General features: G+C 44.3%; 1 protein-coding gene across 4 annotated transcripts in view; it reads left to right on the forward strand.

Annotated features, from left to right (window-relative positions):
- Window positions 1–23924, forward strand: part of OSBPL2 (oxysterol binding protein like 2) — a 149146-nt gene that overhangs the window by 58548 nt on the left and 66674 nt on the right. The window contains exon 1 of one of the 4 annotated variants that reach the window (XM_089661519.1): window positions 23439–23697. The exons of the other annotated variants lie outside the window; for them this stretch is intronic. The gene's annotated coding sequence lies outside the window, so the exon portion shown is untranslated. Of the gene's footprint in view, window positions 1–23438; window positions 23698–23924 lie in introns of those variants that run through there. 4 annotated transcript variants of the gene reach the window in all.

The following is a 23924-nucleotide window of genomic DNA, read 5'->3' on the forward strand; positions in this document are numbered from 1 at the left end:
ATCTGTTAGGTTTGTACTGCAGTCCAGGACTCTGTTAGGATATTTCTTCTCACTTCCTGTCTTGGTGACAACATAGTCACTGGGATAAGAGGTGATCAAACTTCAAAGCCATTATTTTGATTTCCACATTGTGTAGGAATTATTTCTAGCCTAATCCTATTAAAATGGTTGTACAGGCTGAAGTTTTTTTTTTTGTTGTTTTTTTTTTTACCTACATGCATTCTATGCATGTAGTTAAAAACCTTTTGTTTACTGCTCCCCCCACATCCCCCCTAATGCTCACCTGAGCCTCTTCTTGATCCAGCAATGTGCACTGCAGCCTCGGCAGTCCCAGGACTCCCTCTCCTCACTGGCTAAGCCATTGGCTCCCACTGCTGTCAATCACAGACAGTGACCCACTGAGGAGAGAGTGGGGATTGGAGCCAAGCAGCAGCTCTGTGCAGGGCTCGGGAGCGAGCATCCAACAGATTTGAGGTGTCCCATGAAGCTGGCCATAAATTAATCTGTTTTTTTTTTAATCAGCCTCACAGTTGATCTAGATGGAGGAATCCTCTCCGCTGTGGTATTGTGTTCTGACTGCAAAGACTCCTTCACTTTCAGAATACACAGATCAGTGGCGCAGCCAGTTGGTTGCAGCGTTGAGCGATCACAAATTTTATATAGAGTTCTCATGAATTGGAACGGTCATAGATTGTACAAAATTCAGTCGGTCACTGCTTAACCAGATAAATTATGATCCATCTATAGCCAATTTAATTTGCACACTGTTAATAAATAATCCTGGTTACTATTCCAGACATAGAGTCCCATTATTTAAACCAGGGTTTCTCAACCTTTTTTCAGTCAAGGCACCCTTTAAAATTCTGCGCAGTCTCAAGGCACCCTTTAAAATTCTGCGCAGTCTCAAGGCACCCTTTAAAATTCTGCGCAGTCTCAAGGCACCCTTTAAAATTCTGCACAGTCTCAAGGCACCCTTTAAAATTCTGCACAGTCTCAAGGCACCCTTAAAATTCTGCACAATCTCAAGGCACCCTTAAAATTCTGCGCAGTGCCAAGGCACCCTTTAAAATTCTGCGCAGTCTTAAGGCACCCTTTAAAATTCTGCGCAGTCTCAAGGCACCCTTAAAATTCTGCGCAGTCTCAAGGCACCCTTTAAAATTCTGCGCAGTCTCAAGGCACCCTTAAAATTCTGCACAATCTCAAGGCACCCTTAAAATTCTGCGCAGTGCCAAGGCACCCTTTAATATTCTGCGCAGTCTCAAGGCACCCTTAAAATTCTGCGCAGTCTCAAGGCACCCTTAAAATTCTGCGCAGTCTCAAGGCACCCTTTAAAATTCTGCACAGTCTCAAGGCACCCTTTAAATTCTGCGCAGTCTCAAGGCACCCTTTAAAATTCTGCGCAGTCTCAAGGCACCCTTTAAAATTCTGCGCAGTCTCAAGGCACCCTTTAAAATTCTGCACAGTCTCAAGGCACCCTTTAAAATTCTTCACAATCTCAAGACACCCTTAAAATTCTGCGCAGTCTCAAGGCACCCTTAAAATTCTGCGTAGTCTCAAGGCATCCTTTAAAATTCTGCGTAGTCTCAAGGCACCCTTTAAAATTCTGCGCAGTCTCAAGGCACCCTTTAAAATTCTGCGCAATCTCAAGACACCCTTAAAATTCTGCGCAGTCTCAAGGCACCCTTTAAAATTCTGCGTAGTTTCAAGGCACCCTTTAAAATTCTGCGCAGTCTCAAGGCACCCTTTAAAATTCTGCGCAGTCTCAAGGCACCCTTTAAAATTTCTGCGCAGTCTCAAGGCACCCTTTAAAATTCTGCGCAGTCTCAAGGCACCCTTTAAAATTTCTGCGCAGTCTCAAGGCACTCCAATCTAAAATGGGAAAAACTATTCTACACCCATCCAGTACACCCAACGTTAGAGGTGATTTATTCTTCCAAAGCAAATACACCTTTGCACACTGTTACTGACTAGTATTCCAGTGTGTCTCTCTTTTTCTCACCCTCACTCTGCTAATGTGACCCCAGTGTTGATGGAGAGAGGTAGGGTTGGGCCAAACAAGGATGATGTCCATGCACCCCATGTCCTCCTTATCAACTGATGATGTCATTGGTTGTTAGGATGCTGGCATCTTTAAAAAGGCACATACCTGTCCCTCGGTCCCGTGGTGTGTCCCCTGTTTCACCGGCCGTCCTGTATTCCTGGAGGCTTGCATCTTCAGTGTTAGCACCCGGCTGTGATAGCTTGTGGCTTCACAGCCGGGTACCCACTGCACATGCGCGAGTAAGCACTGCACTTCATGAATGGTCCTGTAGTCTTCTGGGACCTGTCACGTGTCCCAAAAGACTACAGGAAGGGAGGGAGGACACCTTCCGCTTCCTAGGCGATCAGACCGGAAGTGGGAGCCGGTACCTGTCAAATTCGGGTACCCCCGCCCCCCACAGGTGCCAATCCTTAATGGGGAGTGGGGGAGCAGTGCTTAAAGTGGTACTTCCCCTTTTGGGTGGAGCTCCACTTTAAACCCAAACCCTAAAGAAGGGAGACTTTATCTGACCCCAGAAACATGTTGTAGGTACTCTTTACACTTCTTTACAAAGTGCCCTCTCAACCACTACTATCACTTCAAGATGGAGCCCAAAAGTTGGTAATGTTTTAAACATTTTGGCATTATGTTTGTTATGGTGTATAGGGGATAGCTATATTTGCCAATTACATGAGCAGGCCCGGCTTCCTGCTGATCCTCTTCTATTTCTGGTCAGTAATAGACTCTGTATTCTTTCATGACATCAAACACACTCCTGTACCTGGCAGCCAGCGTCAGATGGAAGTGAAAGTCTAGCTGTGTGACCTCCTACCTAGAAGTATCTGAGGAATAGATCTGTGGACGTTTCCAATCAATGGTGGTACCTTGTCCATTGTAGAGCTTCTCCCTTCACTTAACCCGTCTTTCCATTCTAGTGAGAGCTCTTTATATTAAATAGTTCTGTGTACAAAGGGGAAACAAACCTGACAAAGGTGCAAACATAACTCCTGTTTAATGACGGGCCTTTGCCTTACTTTACATGGCACACAGTGTGATTGTGACTCGTTCTCTGCACCGCGTTCTCACCTCTTCTTTGCTGAAAGGTTCCACTGTCCTTGAAAAGATTTAAAAAGGGCCCTTTGAGACGGGGGACTTCATCCAAGTTGATATTTGAAGGACCTCACTACCAAAAATATTGAATTCTGATATTATTATACAGGATTTATATGGAACCAACAGTTTGCTCAGCGCTTTACAATGTAACCGGAGACAATACAGCAACAATACAGTTCAATACAAGAGGGATAGGAGGGCCCTGATCCTGGGAGCTTACAATCTAGGATGATATACCTGTAGATACGTAGTTCAGTATATGAACTTCTTTTTCACACATCTTTATTTATTTCAGGTACTTATATAAAGCCGTCAATTTACGCAGCGCTTTACATGTATATTGTACATTCACATCAGTCCCTAACCCTCAAGGGGTGTACAATCTAAGGTCCCTAACCCTCGAGGGGCGTACAATCTAAGGTCCCTAACCTTCGAGGGGCGTACAATCTAAGGTCCCTCACCCTCAAGGGGCGTACAGTCTAAGGTCCCTCACCCTCAAGGGGCGTACAATCTAAGGTCCCTAACCCTCAAGGGGCGTACAATCTAAGGTCCCTAACCCTCAAGGGGGGGTGCAATCTAAGGTCCCTAACCCTCAAGGGGGGGTGCAATCTAAGGTCCCTAACCCTCAAGGGGGGGGTGCAATCTAAGGTCCCTAACCCTCAAGGGGGGGTGCAATCTAAGGTCCCTAACCCTCAAGGGGCGCACAATCTAAGGTCCCTAACCCTCAAGGGGCGCACAATCTAAGGTCCCTAACCCTCAAGGGGAGTACAATCTAAGGTCCCTAACCCTCAAGGGGAGTACAATCTAAGGTCCCTAACCCTCAAGGGGCGTACAATCTAAGGTCCCTAACTCGCCTTCATACATACACATACTAGGGACAATTTAGACAGGAGCCAATTCACCTACCCGCATGTCTTTGGAGAGTAGGAGGAAACCGGAGTACCCCGAGGAAACCCACGCAGGCACAGGGAGAACATACAAACTCCATTTAGATTTTTCTCAACAGTGACGGAGGTTGAGACAAAACCATAACTAACCAAAAGTATTGTTTCTTTTCATAAAGATTAACCACTTTTTTTAAACAATAAATATCAGCTTCTTTAGTACTGTGTTATTGTTTATAAAAAAAACCCAAAACAAAATCAGATTGTTAATTGCAGTCCTCTGGAGCGCTGTTTAAAAACTGCCATTTTATCCCTTTGCATGCCTGTGATCAAACTGTCATTCGCTTAGATCGCAGGCAAGGTTAAATGAGCCAATCAGAGTGGTTCAAGGATATGTGATCACTGTAATAGCCAATTACTGCATGTGTAACCTCAGCAGTACCCAGCTAGCCCTTCCCCCCTCTTCTCCATTCATGTCACAGAGGAGAGCTGTGCTGCCATTCAATCATGTCATGGTAGCACTGAGTTAGCCGCCATCAATTTAACCCTGTGCCTCCCTGCCCAGACTTTACCAGGAAGTTATGCAGTCGTCATCAGTGAGTCTTCCCCGATCAGTCATTGTCTGCCCTGTCACCAATAAAAAAAAAAAGAATGAAAAATCTCCTGCGCTCAAAGGACCGGATATGGCATATGTGGAAAAAATCTTCATAGACCTTAGCATTCAAACCAATACGGCAATACTGTGAAGCCCCCTAAGGGCTGGGGTAGCCCAATATGGGCTAGAAAATAAGAAAAGGGGCGCACAAGCCTTGCACATTTTAATGGTAAAAAATAGATGTATACTCACAAACGACAAATGTAAACAGGCATATCATGACCAACAATAGTCCATGGTCTGAAAAGGTGCACGAGTCCCACATGTGAAAAGGACACTTGGGAATAGCTGACGCGTTTCGAGGAGCGATCCACTAGTAGGCTCTGATGAAGCAAAGATTGCTCCTCGAAACGTGTCAGCCATTTCCGAGTGTCCTTTTCACATGTGGGACTCGTGCATCTTTTCAGACCGTGGACCATTGTTGGTCATGATATGCCTGTTTACGTTTGTCGTTTGTGAGTATACATCTACTGTTTTTTAAGATTAAAGTTTTTATTGAGGTAATGCGCAAGGCTTGCGCGCCCCTTTTCTCTCTTCTTATTTTCTATTGTCTGCCCTGTATGACAGTCATTTGGTCACACAATCTGCCATATTATTATTATACAGGATTTATGGCGCCAACAGTTTGCTCAGCGCTTTACAATATAACGGGAGACAATACAGCAACAATACAGTTCAATACAAGAGGGATAGGAGGGCCCTGATCCTGGGAGCTTACAATCTAGGAGGGAGGGATGCCATATGGTTTTCTTATATATTTATCAATAAAAATTTTTTAGTAGAATATGTTTTGGTCTAAATTTTGGAAAAAAGATTATTTGATACACTTCATAGCAGAAAATGCAGGAATATATTTTTTTAAACTTGTAAAAAAAAATATTTAATTTGGGTACAGTGTTGCATTATGGAGTAATTGTCAGTCAAACTATCACAGCATTGAAAACTGCAGGCAAGTAGTCAAGTGGTTTAGGTTTCATTCAGGGTTAGTTTATGGATCGCCGTGTGCACAACTCTGACTTGCAGTTTTACCATGGCTGGGAGTATGCTGCTCCAGCAGTACCCTTCAGTGCGATGAAAAATACATCAGGGGGTGTCGCTTAGCAGAGACTTGTAAGCTGAGACCACTTTTTACCTTTGGATTGTATGGGCTGGTCGGGCGGAGTGGCGATTCTCCTGCTCAAACATGATTGCTTTCTGGATTGACACATGGACACGCCAGCACCCCCTTTTAACCCTGAGGAACTAGGGAAGAGGCTCTTTTCCTGCTTGAAGTGGCACCACAAACAATGTCTTTTGCAGTTGCGTACAAATATTCTCATTTAAAAATCTACTAGTGTGGATCCTAAGGCTGGCCATACATTATACAATTTTCTTTAGAAAATTGCTTTAGATTTACCAAAAACCATATAATAGGAGGTCAAACCTAACAAAACTTTCAATTGTATCCAATTAGGCAGGTCCTTGCACTACATAGTTGAAGATAAATCTAAAGGAAATTGGGCAGACATTGAACAGAAGATTGTATAGTGTATGGCCAGCCTAAGTGTGACCCTAAAGCAGTGGTTCTCAACCTGTGGGTCGCGACCCCTTTGGGGGTCGAACGACCCTTTCACAGGGGTCCCCTAAGACCATCAGAAAACACATATTTCCGATGTGTAAAGAGCAGCTACTGTGTAGAAAGCAGCTGCTGTGTTGAAAGCAGCTATTCTGTTAAAAGCAGCTACTGTGTAGAAAGCAGCTACTTTGTTAAAAGCAGCTACTGTGTTGAAAGCAGCTACTGTGTTGAAAGCAGCAGTATTGGAGGTAAAACGACACTTCATGATTTATAATTACTGGGTAAATAATTTTATGGTTGGGGGTCACCACAACATGAGGAACTGTATTAAAGGGTCGCGGCATTAGGAAGGTTAAGAACCACTGATCTAAAGGAACCAATTAGCTGGTAGAAGGAGACATGCATAGGAGAGAACACACTCAGGATCAGCCTCCTATCCCAGAATCGGCCAATGAGAGAGCATCGGGCATTCCTGTCACCGTGAACCATGGTAGCAGAGAGATGCTGCAGTCATGTCTTCTAATAAATGGATGGTGGAAGGACAATGGAATTATTCTGCATTTTTTACGGTGGGGCCCTTAAACAACGCTGTTTTCATCGGATAAAGCAGAACCATCACAGCTGCTATCACTGCAGTCTTTCCTATAATTCCCTGTTATGGTAAACTGGACCATGAATTGTATGGCCTTCTAACTCTTCAACTGTCATGGCCGCCACTTTTACCTTCTTTCCCATAATCCTCTGTGGTTGGGAACATGGAACTTGTACTAATGCGCTGTAACCTTTTTGAAAAGTGATTATCCTTCAGGGCAAAATGATCCATCTTTCTGCTGACAAACACATAGGACGCTGGAAGCTTTAATTGCAGTTTGTAGAAAGCGCAGAACGTGGAGAACTGAGGGCGTCATTAGCGGAGTACTTCTTCTGTAAAGATAAATAGTTTTGGTCGGGGAAATGCTCATTTAAGATCAGCAGTAACTCTTGAAGATATTTACAAGCGTTCTAATACTCGCTCAGTGCTCTTTTTTTTTTTCTCTGTCTCCCGCCGCGTCTTATAATAACTTTACAAATGACACCGCATGGATCATGAAATTACAAAAAACTTCAAGACTCTCCTTACTTCGAAGAAACTTGCGGAACCATTTGCTGAAATGCTTAAAGGGAAATTGAAGTTTGTATGACACGTGTGTGAATGTGATGAGCTTAATATAAAAATCCTTAACAAATTGTGTAAAAAGGCACCATAGTGTAGTCAGAGAAGGCTGGCTCATTGCTCATCCATAATCGCCATATTTATATTGCGGTAAGCAGCAGCTCGGCCTGCTCAGCTTCGTAGTCAGAACCTTGAAAGATGTCCGCTCTAAAGAGCTGTCTTTATTGAGTCTTCTGTTAGAACCAGGGGCGGACTGACCATTTAGGCACTCGGGCACTGCCCGGGGTCAGTAAGGGGCCCCATGAGATGCCCCTGGTACCTTCCATAGGCTTCTTTGGGTGTGGTTTGAGTGTGGGCGAGAACACATGGGCCCCATGATTTCCTATTGCCCAGGGGCCCCATGAGTTGTCAGTCCGCCCTTGGTTAGAACCAACATGTATCTATGCTTACGCTTTTCAGTCTGTAGCCCATAAATTCACTATATTGCCAAACATATTGGGCTGGCCCTCCAAATCATTGCATTCAGGTGTTCTAATCCCCTCCATGGCCACAGGTGTATAAAATCAAGCCCTTAGGCATGCAGACTGCTTCTGCAAATGTTTGTGAAAGAATGGGTCGCTATAAGGAGTTCAGTGAATTCAAGTGTGGTCCCGTGATAGGTTGTCACCTGTGTAATAAGTCCATCCGTGACATTTCCTGGTTACTAAATATTCCACGCTCCACTGTTAGTGGGATTATAAGTGGAAGCAACTGGGAGCAACAGCAACTCAAAGTGGTAGGCCACGTCACATGACAGAGCGGGGTCAGTGCATGCTGAAGCGCACAGTGTGCAGAAGTCACCAACTCTCTGCAGAGTCAATAGCTAAAGACCTCCAAACTTGGTGTGACCTTCAGATTAGCACAACAACAGTGCGTAGAGAGCTTCATGGAATGGGTTTCCATGGCCGAGCAGCTGCATCCAAGCCTTACATCACCAAGTGCAATGCAAAGCGTTGGATGCAGTGGCGTAATTCACGCCGCCATTGGACTCTTGAGCGTGTCTGGGTTTGGTGGTTGCCAGGAGAACAGTACTTGCCTGACTGCATTGTGCCAAGGGGGGATTATGGTGTGGGTTTGTTTTTCAGGGGTTGGGCTTGGCCCCTTAGTTCCAGTGAAGGGAACTCTTAAGGCATCATCATACCAATACATTTTGGACAATTTCATGTTCCCGACTTTGTTGGAAGAGTTTGAGGTAGACGACCACAACCTGATAGAACTCCTTTGGGATGAATTAGAGCGGAGACTGCGAGCCAGGCCTTCTCCTCCAACATTAGTGCGTGACCTGACAAATGTGCTTCTGGAAGAATGGTCAAACCTTCCCATAGAAACCCTCCTAAACCTTGTGAACAGCCTTCCCAGACGAGTGGAAGCTGTTATAGCTGCAGAGGGTGGGCCAAGTCAATATTAAACCCTACGGACTAAGACTGGGATGCCATTAAAGTTCATGCGTGTGTAAAGGCCGGTACTTTTGTATAGTGTTTGAACATATGTTGCTGGTTTTATTTGGTCAGTTCACCAAAAACTGATATTTTAGCTTTAGGTGCAGCTTGGTAGGATGACTTGACCCCTTGTTTTTTAGAGCCCAACTCAGGGCAAAAAATGTTTTCCCATGCAATGGGGCTGTGCCTACACTGCAAGGGTCAATTGCTCATTTTATGTAGGGGTGAGGAGAAAGCTTATGCTCACCTGATCCTCTGTTGCATCAGAAAACAGCACTCCCCTGTGGTCCAGCGGTGGACTGTTCCTGGTCTATGGAGCATGGTCTGGGCTTGATGATGTCAGGAACAGTCCACAGCTCAAGACCGTTGCAGCGTGAGGGTATCGGACTGGTCATGTGTTGGGAGGATCATAGGTTTAGTGAAGCAGAGAAAGGAGACTTACCTAAACCTAATGAGCAGTTAACCTGTGCAGTGCAGGCACTGCCCCAGTGCATGGGAAAACTTTTTTTTTTTTTTTGCTCAGGGATGGGTTTTGGGCAGTTTAACTTTGGAACAGATCTGCCATAATCTCCACCTCTGTTTGTGTCCATTTGGCATTTTTGAGTGTTCCAGCTCCTCCTCTTATATTCTCTATAATTAAAAATACAGTAGGGACACAGGTACAGGAGATGTGTAGACTTGGAAACTCAGTACAGAGATCTCCCCAATAGAGTCCTAAAGAGAGAGAAGAAACTGTTGAGTCATTTAACTCGCCAGCATCGGAAAATCAGTTTTAGTTGCAATGATAGTTTGAGTTTGCTAAAATGAACCCTAAAGTGGTGCAAGTTTCTGGAATACCATTGGTACTACAGAATGGGCCTCTCGAGATCCTCCAAGTCAGCCCATGTTTCCCATCAAGTTTCTTGGGAATCCTCTTTTACCTTCCAGTCTCGAGAGACAGGTAACTTCTCCTTGGTTCGCAAACGGCCTTTTTCACTACTGTGATATTGGAAATTCCGTAGCTGGGAAGATGCCCACTTTTCTTGAACTACTGAGAATGCTTTGCAATCACGGGCTCTATTCTCCTATCTTCAGATACAGCACAAACATGGGCAGACAAGCTGATATTTTCTAAGTTATCTCCCTTTGAGAGAATATGCCTGGATGGTCCTAAGAGCCAACATCTCATTACCGATTACATATTGTGTACTTGCATCTTTAGATACTTCCCCTTTCCCTAAACATGGCTACAAGCTCAAGTGGGAACTTGTGCTGGGCCCAACTTCAGGATTGGAAGTGTGGGAGGACATCTGAGATAATGCAAACAAATCTTCTTTATGTACCCTTTATACACGGAACCAATAGAAAATCTTGTATTTCTGATACCTTACCCATGAAACATTAAATGCAATTCATCCTGCCATACCTGTGGAATGTTGGCATGTGGTGAATCAGTGGGGACACTATTTCACATCTATTGGGAATGCCCAAAAATTCATCCTTTTTGGGAGGCCACTAAATCGCTGTTTGATTATTCAGTTCCTTTGGATCCAGTTCATTTCATACTAGGGCTTCCAAAGCTGCTGTTAAATTAGTTACCCATGTTCTCACAGCAGCTAGGTGTCTGATTGCTTTGAGGTTGAAACAGACCCTACACCCCTCCCAGGTTGATTATAAGCGTATTCACAATGTCCATAATATGGGGTATTTGACCGCCTGTTGAAGAAAAAAACCTTTCTCAATTCAATAAGATGTGGCATCCTTGGTATCCTTTGGATCTACGACCATAAAATGCCTAGTTAGGCTGATCTGGTTTGTGTGGGGTGTGTTAAGGGTGTATGTTGTGATTCTCTTCTATTATCCTCTCCTCCACTCTCTTTTTTCCTTTTTCTCCCGTTTCCTTTTTCTCCCGTTTCCTTTTTCTCCCGTTTCCTTTTTCTCCCGTTTCCTTTTTCTCCCTTTTTTCTTTTTCTCCCTTTTTTCTTTTTCTCCCTTTTTTCTTTTTCTCCCTTTTTTCTTTTTCTCCCTTCTCCTCCTTTTTCTCTCTTTTTTTCCTTTTTCTCTCTTTTTTTCCTTTTTCTCTCTTTTTTTCCTTTTTCTCTCTTTTCCTTTTTTCTCTCTTTTTTTTCCTTTTTCTCTCTTTTTTTCCTTTTTCTCTCTTTTTTTCCTTTTTTCTCTCTTTTTTTTCCTTTTCTCTCTTTTTTTCCTTTTTCTCTCTTTTTTTCCTTTTTTCTCTCTTTTTTTTTTCCTTTTCTCTCTTTTTTTCCTTTTTCTCTCTTTTTTTCCTTTTTCTCTCTTTTTTTCCTTTTTCTCTCTTTTTTTCCTTTTTCTCTCTTTTTTTCCTTTTTCTCTCTTTTTTTCCTTTTTCTCTCTTTTTTTCCTTTTTCTCTCTTTTCCGCTTTCTCTCTCTTCCTTTTCAATTTCGAGACATACTCAGGGCAGCTATATTGGATTATCCATAAATTAGAATTTTCCCTTTGTCCACCCTCCACTACATGGTAACTATTATGGCTTGATAGTTTCTCTCTTTTTCCTGTTTCTCTCTTTTTCCTTTTTCTCTCTTTTTCCTTTCTCTCTTTTTCCTTTTTCTCTCTTTATCCTTTTTCTCTCTTTTCCTCTTTCTCTCTTTTCCTCTTTCTCTCTTTTCCTCTTTCTCTCTTTTCCTCTTTCTCTCTTTTCCTCTTTCTCTCTTTTCCTCTTTCTCTCTTTTCCTTTTCAATTTCGAGACATACTCAGGGCAGCTATATTGGATTATCCATAGGTTGGAATTTTCCCTTTGTCCACCCTCCACCTCATGGTAACTATATTATGGCTTGATAGTTTATTTGGTCTTTTTTTTTTTTCTTTTTAATAAGAGGGTCATTCTAGTCGCAAAGCTGTTACATGCTTCATGTATAATTTATATGACTCACTCGTTCTATTTGGATACTGATTGGTCTCAATTCAATAAAATGTGGCATCCTTGGTATCTTTTGGATCTACGACCATAAAATGCCTAGTTAGGCTGATCTGGTTTGTGCGGGGTGTGTAAAGGGTGTATTTTGCGATTCTCTTATCCTCTCCTCCACTCTCTTTTTTCCTTTTTCTCCCTTTTTTTCCTTTTTCTCCCTTTTTTTTCCTTTTTCTCCCTTTTTTCCTTTTTTCTCCCTTTTTTCCTTTTTCTCCCTTTTTTCCTTTTTCTCCCTTTTTTCCTTTTTTCTCCCTTTTTTCCTTTTTTCTCCCTTTTTTCCTTTTTTCTCCCTTTTTTCCTTTTCAATTTCGTGACATACTCAGGGCAGCTATATTGGATTATCCATAAATTGGAATTTTCCCTTTGACCACCCTCTACTACATGGTAACTATTATGGCTTGATAGTTTATTTGGTCTTTTTTTTTCTTTTTAATAAGAGGGTCTTTCTAGTCGCACTGCTATTACATGCTTCATGTATAATTTATATGACTCACTCGTTCTATTTGGATACTGATTGGTCTACTGGATTATTCCATGGACATTGATGCCTATCGTTATTTCTTTTTGATACATATGCTGCCTTAACCCTTCCTTCTGGAATGTTGGTTATTCTTGCCAAGTGTCATGCCACTATTTTGTGGTTGTTTTTGTTACTCCATGTCTACTTTCTAACAAAACGTGAATAAAAACATTTTGGGGGGAGCCTCAACTTGCAATTAAAATATAAGTAATTATGCAGATGTGGCTTTGCACAGTTTGCAATCAAAAAGTATGTGGTCTAAATGATCGAGGTTAGGTGTTTCCAGTGAAGGATACTGTTGATGCTACAGTGTCAAATACCTTTTAGGCCATTGTATGCTTCCAGTCTGGTGACAACAGTTTGGTGAAGTCCCTTCTCTGTTCCATCATGACTGTGTCCCTGTGCACAAAGCCAGGTCTATAAAGACGGGGTTTGATGAGTTTGGTGTGGAGGAACTCAAGTGGCCTATGCAGAACCTCAACCCTACTGAATACATTTGGTTTGGAAATACGATTGTGAGTTCGGCCATCTCATTCAACATCACTACCTGACCTCATGAACTCTTTTTTTTTTTTTTTTTTTTTTTTTTTCTTTTTCTGAATGGACACAGATTTACACAGAGCCACACCAAAATCTGATGGGAAGCCTACCCAAAAGAGTGGAGTGTTATAACCACAAGAGAGGGGTCAGCTCTATATTATGGAATCTCCATATATTAATGGCCATGGGTTGGTTGGGTCCAACGAGCTTTTATAGATGTGATGGTCAGGTGCAGGGGCGGACTGACAACTCATGGGGTCCCCGGGCAATAGGGTATCATGGGGCCCCTGTGTCCTCGCCTACACTCAAACCACACCCAATAAAGCCTTTGAAAGGTACCAGGGGCATCTCATGGGGCCCCCTACTGACCCCAGGCCCTCGGGCAGTGCCCAAGTTCCCGAATGGTCAGTCCACCCCTGGTCAGGTGTCCACAATCCTTTGCCCATATAATGGATTTGGTATCCAGATCACTCTGCAGTCAGAATCTATAGATACATTTTTGTGTGGACCATGGTCTTTGTTTAAACAGAACTTGTCACCAGGGGACTGTGCTGGGGAATAGGCTCTTTCTGGAGTAGTATGTAAGCATATTGCAAGTGAAAAACAAATGTATGGACAGAAAAACACTTCAAATAGGCATTTGAGGTGCTTTATTTTTTTTGTACATTTACCTATTTTTTTCAGGTTGGCGACAGGGTCACTTTAGAAATCCTATAACGAGGAACCCTGACAGCCTGAAATGTTTGCTATTTGTCCGGGAAATTACATTTGCTAAATGGATTATTTTTCTGGTTTACATTTTTTTTTCTTGGTGTTTTTTTTCCCTTTTCTTTATTTCAGACATGTTGTGCGGTGGCGTCAGTTCTCTGTGACCTATCTCTCAGGCTGCGCACCCCCCAATGCATTCTGCTGCTCTGTATTCATCACGTTGGATGTATCTCTGTCCTTTTGTGTTTCACAATCCTGATAGTACTGTTTTCTAATTGTGATTTGGACCTGCTGGGAGTCTTATCTCTGTTAATTATCTCGTCTTTTCATGAATTCTCGCTGTAGATGGTGCCCTGTGAGTTTCGTCTTGCCCACTTGGTTATTATATTGTTTAAGGAAACATAATAGGAAGACTTTCAGAAGGATTGGATTCTCGGTGAACATTTTTTTTCTAGTTTTCAGTGCATTATTAGGCTCATGAGGCATTGCTCACAGCTGTGGCTTGTGGCTGGTGCAGGGGTTACCCCAGCCAAACAGCAAAATAAACTGAAGAAATATATATGGGAAAAGTTTTTAAAAGTTAAAGGCCAACTCCGTGAAACTGAAAAAGCATCCGTTGCAATGGGGTCATGTCTGCACTTCAAAGGCTAATTGCCCCTTTTGGTGTAGGGGACCAAAAAACATTTACTTACCTGATCCTCCACTCCTCACCACAACTAGACCAATCACTGCAGATTCTCCCCCCTGCCCCCCCACCACACTCCAGCAGTCATGTCATCAAGACCAAAGCAGGGTCCATAGCCTTGAATTTGTTGTGATGACGCCACTGCTGGAGCATGGGGGAGCACCATCTACCAGGGAAAGAAGGATCAAGTAAGTAAAACTGTTTCTTCTCTCCCCTAGTCAAAACAAACTATTAACCCTTGCAGTGCGAGTTCACATTTACAGGGTGCTAACTTCACTCTTATCTGGATGGCATGCATCCCCATTTACAGGGTTTCCGACTTCACTCTTATCTGGATGGCATGGATCCTCATTTACAGGGTTTCCGACTTCACTCTTATCTGGATGGCATGGATCCTCATTTACAGGGTTTCCGACTTCACTCTTATCTGGATGGCATGGATCCCCGTTTACAGGGTTTCCGACTTCACTCTTATCTGGATGGCATGGATCCCCGTTTACAGGGTTTCCGACTTCACTCTTATCTGGATGGCATGCATCCCCATTTACAGGGTTTCCGACTTCACTCTTATCTGGATGGCATGCATCCCCATTTACAGGGTTGCTAACTTCACTCTTATCTGGATGGCATGCATCCCCATTTACAGGGTTTCCGACTTCACTCTTATCTGGATGGCATGGATCCTCATTTACAGGGTTTCCGACTTCACTCTTATCTGGATGGCATGCATCCCTGTTTACAGGGTTTCCGACTTCACTCTAATCTGGATGGCATGGATCCCCGTTTACAGGGTTTCCGACTTCACTCTTATCTGGATGGCATGGATCCCCATTTACAGGGTTTCCGACTTCACTCTTATCTGGATGGCATGGATCCCCGTTTACAGGGTTTCCGACTTCACTCTAATCTGGATGGCATGCATCCCCGTTTACAGGGTTTCCGACTTCACTCTCATCTGGATGGCATGGATCCCCATTCACAGGGTTTCCGACTTCACTCTTATCTGGATGGCATGCATCCTCATTTACAGGGTTTCCGACTTCACTCTAATCTGGATTGCAAGTGGAGCTGCATTGCAAGGGATCAGGGGCGGACTGACCATTTGGAAATTTGGGCACTGCCCGAGGGCCCGGGGTCAGTAGGGGGCCCCATGAGATGCCCCTGGTACCTTTTTTATAGGCTTTTTTGAGTTTGGGCAAGGACACAGGGGCCCCATGATCCCCTATTGCCCAGGGGCCCCATGAGTTGTCAGTCCGCCCCTGCAAGGGATACATTATTAGTTGCCTGGAGTTGGGCTCTAACCTCAACAGTCTTCATAACACTCATTTCTTGTATCGACTTCCCAAAGTAGACCAGTGTACTTATGTATAATATAGCCATGCATGGCATCCTTCTTTAATACATGCCTGGGGAAAAGGATTTCCAGCACTTGGATAGAATGATTTGATCCAGCTGCATTCTCCAGACCACATAACCATTTCGGTTGGGTTGTCTTGTTGCAGCGACCAGCAATGAATGATAGGCCACGACTTGTGTCCACGTAGAGGTCCGTATGAGAGGAGAGCAGGCTGCAATACACATGGAGGTCACGGGGAGATAATGGTAGCGTGTGAAGGACACGGCTTTCATTGCTCAATATTCCCAGGGCCGGTGAAATTACATCAGTAGTGTGATACGTAGCCGTACTGAGCCTAGGATAATCCTCTGACATTACACAACATCCATTTCTTCCTTTTCGCACACTTCTCATCAAACCCCAGAGGTCACTTTAGGCCAAGTACAGCTGTTGACTTGACATGTGATGACATTGGCCATTGATTCACACGTTTGGCTCAGGATTGTATAGCTGATGACAGTCATGTGTTAATTACCATAGTACCCAGACTCATTAGAAAGCTGGATATTGTTTTAAAGGCTGCTGAGCTGACTTCATACAGACAATGTACTCTATTACCACTCGAAGAGCAGAGCAGCTTTCCAGAACCTCAGATCCTCACATGAAAAATACATTTCTTTATCCAGCTCATGCAGGAGCAGAGCAAGGGAAAGCTTCTTTGCATCTGGAGAGCTAAACCTTTTTTTTTCCATTGAATCTGACAAAGGGTAGCTAGAGATGTCCAAGTTATGGCATGTTTTGTTTCCGATTCAAGCCTCCCTAGGGGGCAAAAATGATCGCCTTTGGCCATTAAGGGTGTGTGCTTCAGACATGGAGAATGGCCTCAATAGCCAAATCCAGAACAAAAGATGTATGCACAGCTTAAAGCGGAGCTCCACCCAAAAGTGGAAGTTCCGATTTAAGGACTGCGCCTCCGCTCCCCATTAAGGATTGGCACCTTTGCGGGGCGGGTACCCATATTTGACAGGTACCCGCTCCCACTTCCGGTCTGATTGCCTAGGTGATCGGAAACTAAAGGTGTCCTCCCTCCCTGTAGTCTTTTGGGACATGTGACCGGTCCCAGAAGACTACAGGACCATTCATGAAGTGCAGTACTACTCCCGCATGCGCAGTGGGCACCCGGCTGTGAAGCCGCAAGCTATCACAGCCGGGTGCCCACTCTGACGATGCTGGCCTCCTGGAATACGTCCTGGCCGGTGAAACTGGCTGCGGGGGACACACCACAGGACCGAGGGACAGGTAAGTGGCTGTTTTTTAAAAAGTCAGTAGCTACAGTTTTTGTAGCTGCTGACTTTTATTTTTTGGTAGGTTGAGTGGAACTCCGCTTTAACTACTTCAATACCAGACACTTTCACCCCCTACCGGCCCAGGCTATTTTTACGTTTTCAGCGCCGTCACACTTTGACTGACAATTACTCAGTCATGCAACACCATACGCAGATGAAAGTTGTATCATTTTTTCAGACAGATGAGGCTTTATTTCGGTGGTATTTAATCACCACTTTTGCAATATAAAAGAAAAAATATGGAAAGTTTTGAAAAAAAACATGTTTTTCTTAGTTTCTGTTTTCAAATTTTGCAAATCAATTCTCTTTCTTCATAAATTTAGGCCAAAATGTATTCTGCTACATTTCTTTGGTTAGAATCCCCAAATCCATGTATATTATTTAGTCTGTGTGAAAGGTATAGAGTCTACAAACTATGATATATACAGTATATTTGATACATGATCAATCTTCATGTACTGGTGGACAATCTCATTTCTTGAGGCCTTAAAATGCCAGGACAGTACAAATATCTCCCAAATGACCTCTTTTTGGACAGTAAACATTCCAAGGTAATTATTAGGAGGCATGATGAGTTTTTTGAAGATGTAATTTTTTTTTTGTCACAATTTTTGACCCCTGCTTTGCTCATTCATCAGTTGTAGATTCCATGTTTGTTTAATGACAGGTTTGCTTAAATTCATCTCCGCAGCATATGCTTGCTTTTTCCTCACTACCCTATGTACGCAGAAGGAAGTACATCTAGGTATGGAGGAGCTTGTGGCTCACTCCATGTGACAGTGCTACATAGTTACATAGTTAGTCTGGCTGAAAAAAGACAAAAGTCCATCCAGTTCAACCATAGAGAAAAAAAAATGTTATAATCCTACACCCACAGTTGATCCAGAGGAAGGCAAAAAAAACCAGCAAAGCATGATCCAATTTGCTCCTGCAGGGAAAATATTCCTTCCTGATCCCCCGAGAGGCAATCAGATATTCCCTGGATCAACTTTACCTATAAATGTTATATCCAGTTATATTCTGTGTATCCAGGAAAGAATCCAGGACTTTTTTGAAGCAATCCACTGAGCTGGCCAGAACCAACTCTTGGGCCAATTAGCACTGCCACATGGAAAATCCATAGCTCTATGTAAGCTACAGCTCTGGCCACTTGAAGCTCACATAAGGGGGGCTCATTTACACAGGGCGTTTGAAAAACTCTTCTGACCGCTGGAAACTGACAGCTAGAAAACGTAGGTTATAAACGTCAGTTTAGCCGCGTTTACCTACCGCGTTTATGTGCATTTAGCCACGTTTACCTACCGCGTTTATGCGCATTTAGCCACGTTTATGCACGTTTGCGTTAAGCGTTTTTATAAGATAACCGCAGGAGACCCTCCCAAATGCCCAGAATGCACTGAAAAATAATAAATTCACAAAAACAATTTACTAAAATACCGCATGAGTTATTTTATCAAGTCATGCGGTATTTTAGTAGTGAAAAGCATGCGGTAATGTTTCAGCTGTCAGTGGAGTTCCCCACTGAAAGCTGAATGTAAAAGAATTGCTGGCAAGTAAAAAATACAAAAACGGTGTGGGGTCCCCCCCTGCCATCCATACCAAAACCTTCGGGTCTGGTATGGATTTTGAGGGGAAGCCCCATGCCAATATTTAAAAAAAATGGTGTGGGGTCCCCCCCAAAATCCATACCAGACCCTTATCTGAGCTTGCAGCCCAGCAGGTCAGGAAGGGGGGGGCGGGCGAGCGCTCCCCCCACTTCCTTCTGAACCATACCAGGCCACATGCTCTCAACATGGGGGGGTGCTTTGGGCCGTAGGGGGCTCCCCCCCCCCCCCCAAAAAGCACCTTGTCCCCATGTTGATGGGGAGGGCGACATTAAGATGAAATGGTCGCTTTGCCCTGCATAGACAAATCACAAGTTCACTTTAAAGCCGAACTTGGGAATAAGAACAACAAAACAAAAAACTTGTATGTTTGTTAGGTCTAGGACTAGAGGAAAGCGTTGTAATACTTCCACTAATCCTTGCTTCCCTGGCCACCAGCGCTCTGATGATTGGTTTATGAGTGGGCCCTCGCAGTCCTCACATACACTGCAGAACTAGTGGTCCTGCATTGTATGGGATGATGTCATCATGTGACTGCCAGCCAGAGTCCCTTAGAAAAGAGGCTGCAGGAGGCTGCTTGCACAGTGTGGAGGAAACCTGCGGAAGCAAGAACTAAGGTACGTATTACAGCCTATTCCTCTACCTCTAGACCAGTGGTTCTCAACCTGTGGGTCACGACCCCTTTGGGGGTCGAACGACCCTTTCACAGGGGTCACCTAAGACCATCGGAAAACACATATTTCCGATGTGTAAAGAGCAGCTACTGTGTAGAAAGCAGCTACTGTGTAGAAAGCAGCTACTGTGTTGAAGGCAGCTACTGTGTTGAAGGCAGCTACTGTGTTGAAGGCAGCTACTGTGTTGAAGGCAGCTACTGTGTTGAAAGCAGCTACTGTGTTGAAAGCAGCTACTGTGTAGAAAGCAGCTACTGTGTAGAAAGCAGCTACTGTGTAGAAAGCAGCTACTGTGTAGAAAGCAGCTACTGTGTAGAAAGCAGCTACTGTTTTGAAAGCAGCTAATGTGTTGAAAGCAGCAGTATTGGAGGTAAAACGACACTCATGAATTATAATTACTGGGTAAATAATTTTATGGTTGGGGGTCACCACAACATGAGGAACTGTATTAAAGGGTCACGGCATTAGGAAGGTTGAGAACCACTGATCTAGACCTAATGAGCATGTACCTTTTGCAGTGTGCAGAGGACCCACTGTTAGAGTTTTCTTTTTCTGGTGCCCGGAGTTGGACTTTAAAGTGATTCAAAAGGTTGGAAAAAACACAGCAACAAACATGGCATACGTACCTACTTTCTGTGATGGTTTTGCACAGAGTAGCCCCAATTCTCTTCTTGGTTCCCCGCTGGTGATCCTGGCTCCTCCCCCTAGCTGAGTGCCCCCAATAGCAAGCCTCTTGCTATGGGGGCACTCAAGAAGGCTCGCTGGAATGAGATGGGGCTCAGGTAAGTATAAGGGGGGAGCTGCACCCAGAAGGTTTTTTACCTTGATGACAGAATGCATTAGGGTAAAAAAAATAAACACGTGAATTTAGAACCACTTTAAGGACAACACTGGCTGCAAATCTACCATCCGAATGTAGAAATGGTTGCTGTGAACAGACAGCCGCACAGAACACAAAACATGCTGCTATACCCTGCGGTCACAATTACTTGAATAAGGAAATGTAGATTTAAAGCCTAATTAGAGAAGAAGCGCCAGGAGTGGCGAGTCTAATCCCCGGTGCCACCAGCATAGAATACTGACAGTCAACTGGAATATAAACATGCTGAGCGATAATCTGCCCGACGAATGCCCGCTCGTGTTGCTGTTCCTTCATTTATTTTTTTTGTAAACACAAAACTGGCTGAATTCCGATTGTCCTGAATGAACCTTTGAATGAGGATGGCTGTATTGTCTGTAAGGACAGCTGAAAAGTCCCCGAGACGTCGGTAGCGTATCATCAGCACCACTCTGGCAGGGACAGGGTCAGTCGGGGTTAAATGTAGAGATTTTAGCAGTGTTCTGTTGTTGGGGGACGTTCAGAAGAATAGTTCCACCTTGTCATCTATCAATTTCAGAAGTTTACTTCTGTTACAGTAAATCATGGAAAAAATGGGTGAGGAGGGGATAATAGGAGAGGTAAATTGAGGGATGATGTAAAAGCGAATGTATACTGAATGTATATTCAAAGCGATTGTTCTATAATAGGATCGTTCGTGCACAAAACGTTTTCCCATATCATACCATTCGTACGGCTTTCGATTAATTAGTACTGTTTTTTTTTTTTGTTTTTTTTTAAGTCCGCAAACGTGCAAACTAGAACGAAAAACCCGTAAGTGTTCACAAAAAAAGTGCAAGTGCGAACACCACACGAAAAAGTGCACTTAGGGGTGTGCTTTTGTCCTACCCCTAAAAGGGCTGGACCACTACCCTGATCCCCCGGGGCACGAAGCTCCTGACAGGGACAAGGTTCCCATTTGGTCCTCCTGGCCAAAAGGCCTGGTGGACCACCGTTCCTTGTGTCCAGCCGAAGCCAGACACTCAGTACTTGGTCAGGGGGCTCTCCCGAAGAGAAAACCCCCTAGGGATCAGGGGAGGAAGGAACCAAAAGGCCACACATCCTCCCCCTAGACTTCAGGGAAGGCCCAAGGACCCACACCCTCCATCCTGTGAAAAACACACACAAAAGCAAGAAAAAGTGACAAAACGTGGGAGTGAATAAATTAAATAAATAGAAAATAAAAAAGTGGTCGTGCCAAATTGTGCACAGACCAGGCCCTGAGGCCTGTAATTAGTACTGTTTGTGTCCGAAAATACAATAGATTACATCACTTCCAAATTTGCATTCTTTCTTATGAGAATTTTTGTAACTTTTGTATTTTTAGTAATGTCTTCAGTTTCGATATGGAGACTAGCATGCAAAAAAAAAAAAAAGGGGCAATTATTCGTCCTATATTCTCATCGTGTGTACGGGCCTGAGTGTGCTGGGACAGAGCGATGTCACCTTATAACAGGAAGTGCTTGAACTAGGTCCTTCATGGCAGGATCACCCAGGAGCGTATTTACCACAAGGCAAACAAGGCATTTGCCTAGGGCGGCATTTTTCCTTCCCCCAGAAGAAGGGATGAAGAAGGGAAATGGGAACCAGGTGGGATCTGAGGGAGGCTGCGGGCTGCTTGATGGTGTATGTAGAACCTGGTTCTCATTCCTGGGGATGTCCAGGGCTGTGAAGACGAGTGTCAGGCTCTCTCTGCGGGAGGGGGAAGGGGTGATGGTTGTGTTGGTGGGTGTCCGTGGGGGCAGACAATCTTTATGTTGCCTAGGGTAGCATAAAACCTAAGTACACCACTAGGATCACCAGGTATTATTTTAATGCATTCTGCTGATTTAAAAATATTGAAAAATTTTACTGTTACTAAACCCCGGACCCTGCATTCACTATATCTGGTCTCCCCGGACCCTGCATTCACTATATCTGGTCTCCCCGGACCCTGCATTCACTATATCCGGTCTCCCCGGACCCTGCATTCACTATATCCGGTCTCCCCGGACCCTGCATTCACTATATCCGGTCTCCCCGGACCCTGCATTCACTATATCTGGTCTCCCCAGAGCCTGCATTCACTATATCCAGTCTCCCCAGACCCTGCATTCACTATATCTGGTCTCCCCGAACCCTGCATTCACTATATCTGGTCTCCCCGGACCCTGCATTCACTATATCTGGTCTCCCAGGACCCTGCATTCACTATATCTGGTCTCCCCGGACCCTGCATTCACTATATCTGGTCTCCCCGGACCCTGCATTCACTATATCTGGTCTCCCCGGACCCTGCATTCACTATATCCGGTCTCCCCGGACCCTGCATTCACTATATCCGGTCTCCCCGGACCCTGCATTCACTATATCCGGTCTCCCCGGACCCTGCATTCACTATATCCGGTCTCCCCGGACCCTGCATTCACTATATCCGGTCTCCCCGAACCCTGCATTCACTATATCCGGTCTCCCCGGACCCTGCATTCAGTATATACGGTCTCCCCGGAATCTGCATTCCCTATATCCGGTCTCCCCGAACCCTGCATTCACTATATCTGCTTTCCCCGGACCCTGCATTCACTATATCTGGTCTCCCCGGACCCTGTATTCACTATATCTGGTCTCCCCGGACCCTGCATTCACTATATATCTGCTTTCTCAGGACCCTGCATTCACTATATCTGGTCTCCCACAAAACACACAACATGGAAATGAAATTATTTTAGTAAATATAAATACCTTTTCTCATCAGCAGTTAGAGCAGTCTTGTGACTTCTATCAGTGTCCAGCTGAGCACCGGTTAAACCTTGTAGGAGGAGTTTTCTTTCTGCTCTAGGAGGATGCAAAACCCCTGACCTCTGTCTGGACAGTGCCGATTGGCCCTGTGCTGATCACATGCACTCTCCCAAGAAAAAAAAAAAACCTCTAGCAATACACACTAAACTGAGCATGTGCACAATGGCTACTGTCCAGTCTGTCTTATCAGGAGATAAGGCGTGGACATTTGAACAAGAGGAGGAGCAGAGAAGTCAGGATCAAACTGCCTTTTTACACAATGCAGAGGATTAACCCCTTAGGCTCCTCAGTGAGTATAACAAGCATGTTCCGTGAGATTTTATTGGTTGGGTTTACAAATGCTCTAAACCTGCCCCCTGACAGACGTTCAGCCCCACAATCCTGTGCACAATTACCATTTCATAGCACAACACAGGACAAGTGTGTGTGTAGAGCTGGCACAGCCGCCTCTGTTTATCCCGGCAGCGGTGACACCGAGCTGGAAGCTCCCAGTTGTTCATCTATAAATGGAAATGTTCCCCCTGCCTAGTGCTGGTCCTCCGGGACCTGCACAGTATACAGCCTCGTTAACACTCCTCAATGCTTCTGTACAGTAGCCGTGAGGCCGAGGGCTTCGTTCTCACTTTGTATGACACGGGAAATGCTTCATGTGAGATAAATAACCTGGAATATTCATGAATATGGATGCACGGGGTTTAGAGGCGGATAAAGAGGGGTTGGTGTTCGCTTGACGCCTTTTGTTGTGGAGAAATAGCATGCTCACGTGTCGTGGATGTCCTACCTGTAACCCAGGGTGCAAGGACCACCAACGGAGATGACTGGAAGAGGTTTATGGACAGTATCAGGTAATTCTATGGGGGAGGATCTTGGAGCAGATTTATAATATGTCACATCATTTATTTATTTCAGGTACTTATATAGCGCGTCAATTTACGCAGCACTTCACATATATATTGTACATTCACATCAGTCCCTAACCCTCAAGGGGTTTACAATCTAAGGTCCCTAACCCTCAAGGGGTTTACAATCTAAGGTCCCTAACCCTCAAGGGGTGTACAATCTAAGGTCCCTA

The sequence above is a fragment of the Staurois parvus genome, unplaced genomic scaffold, assembly GCF_062004578.1.
Source record: "Staurois parvus isolate SC_StPar_1 unplaced genomic scaffold, SC_StPar_1.0 ptg001349l, whole genome shotgun sequence".
NCBI classification, from domain to species: Eukaryota; Metazoa; Chordata; class Amphibia; order Anura; family Ranidae; genus Staurois; species Staurois parvus.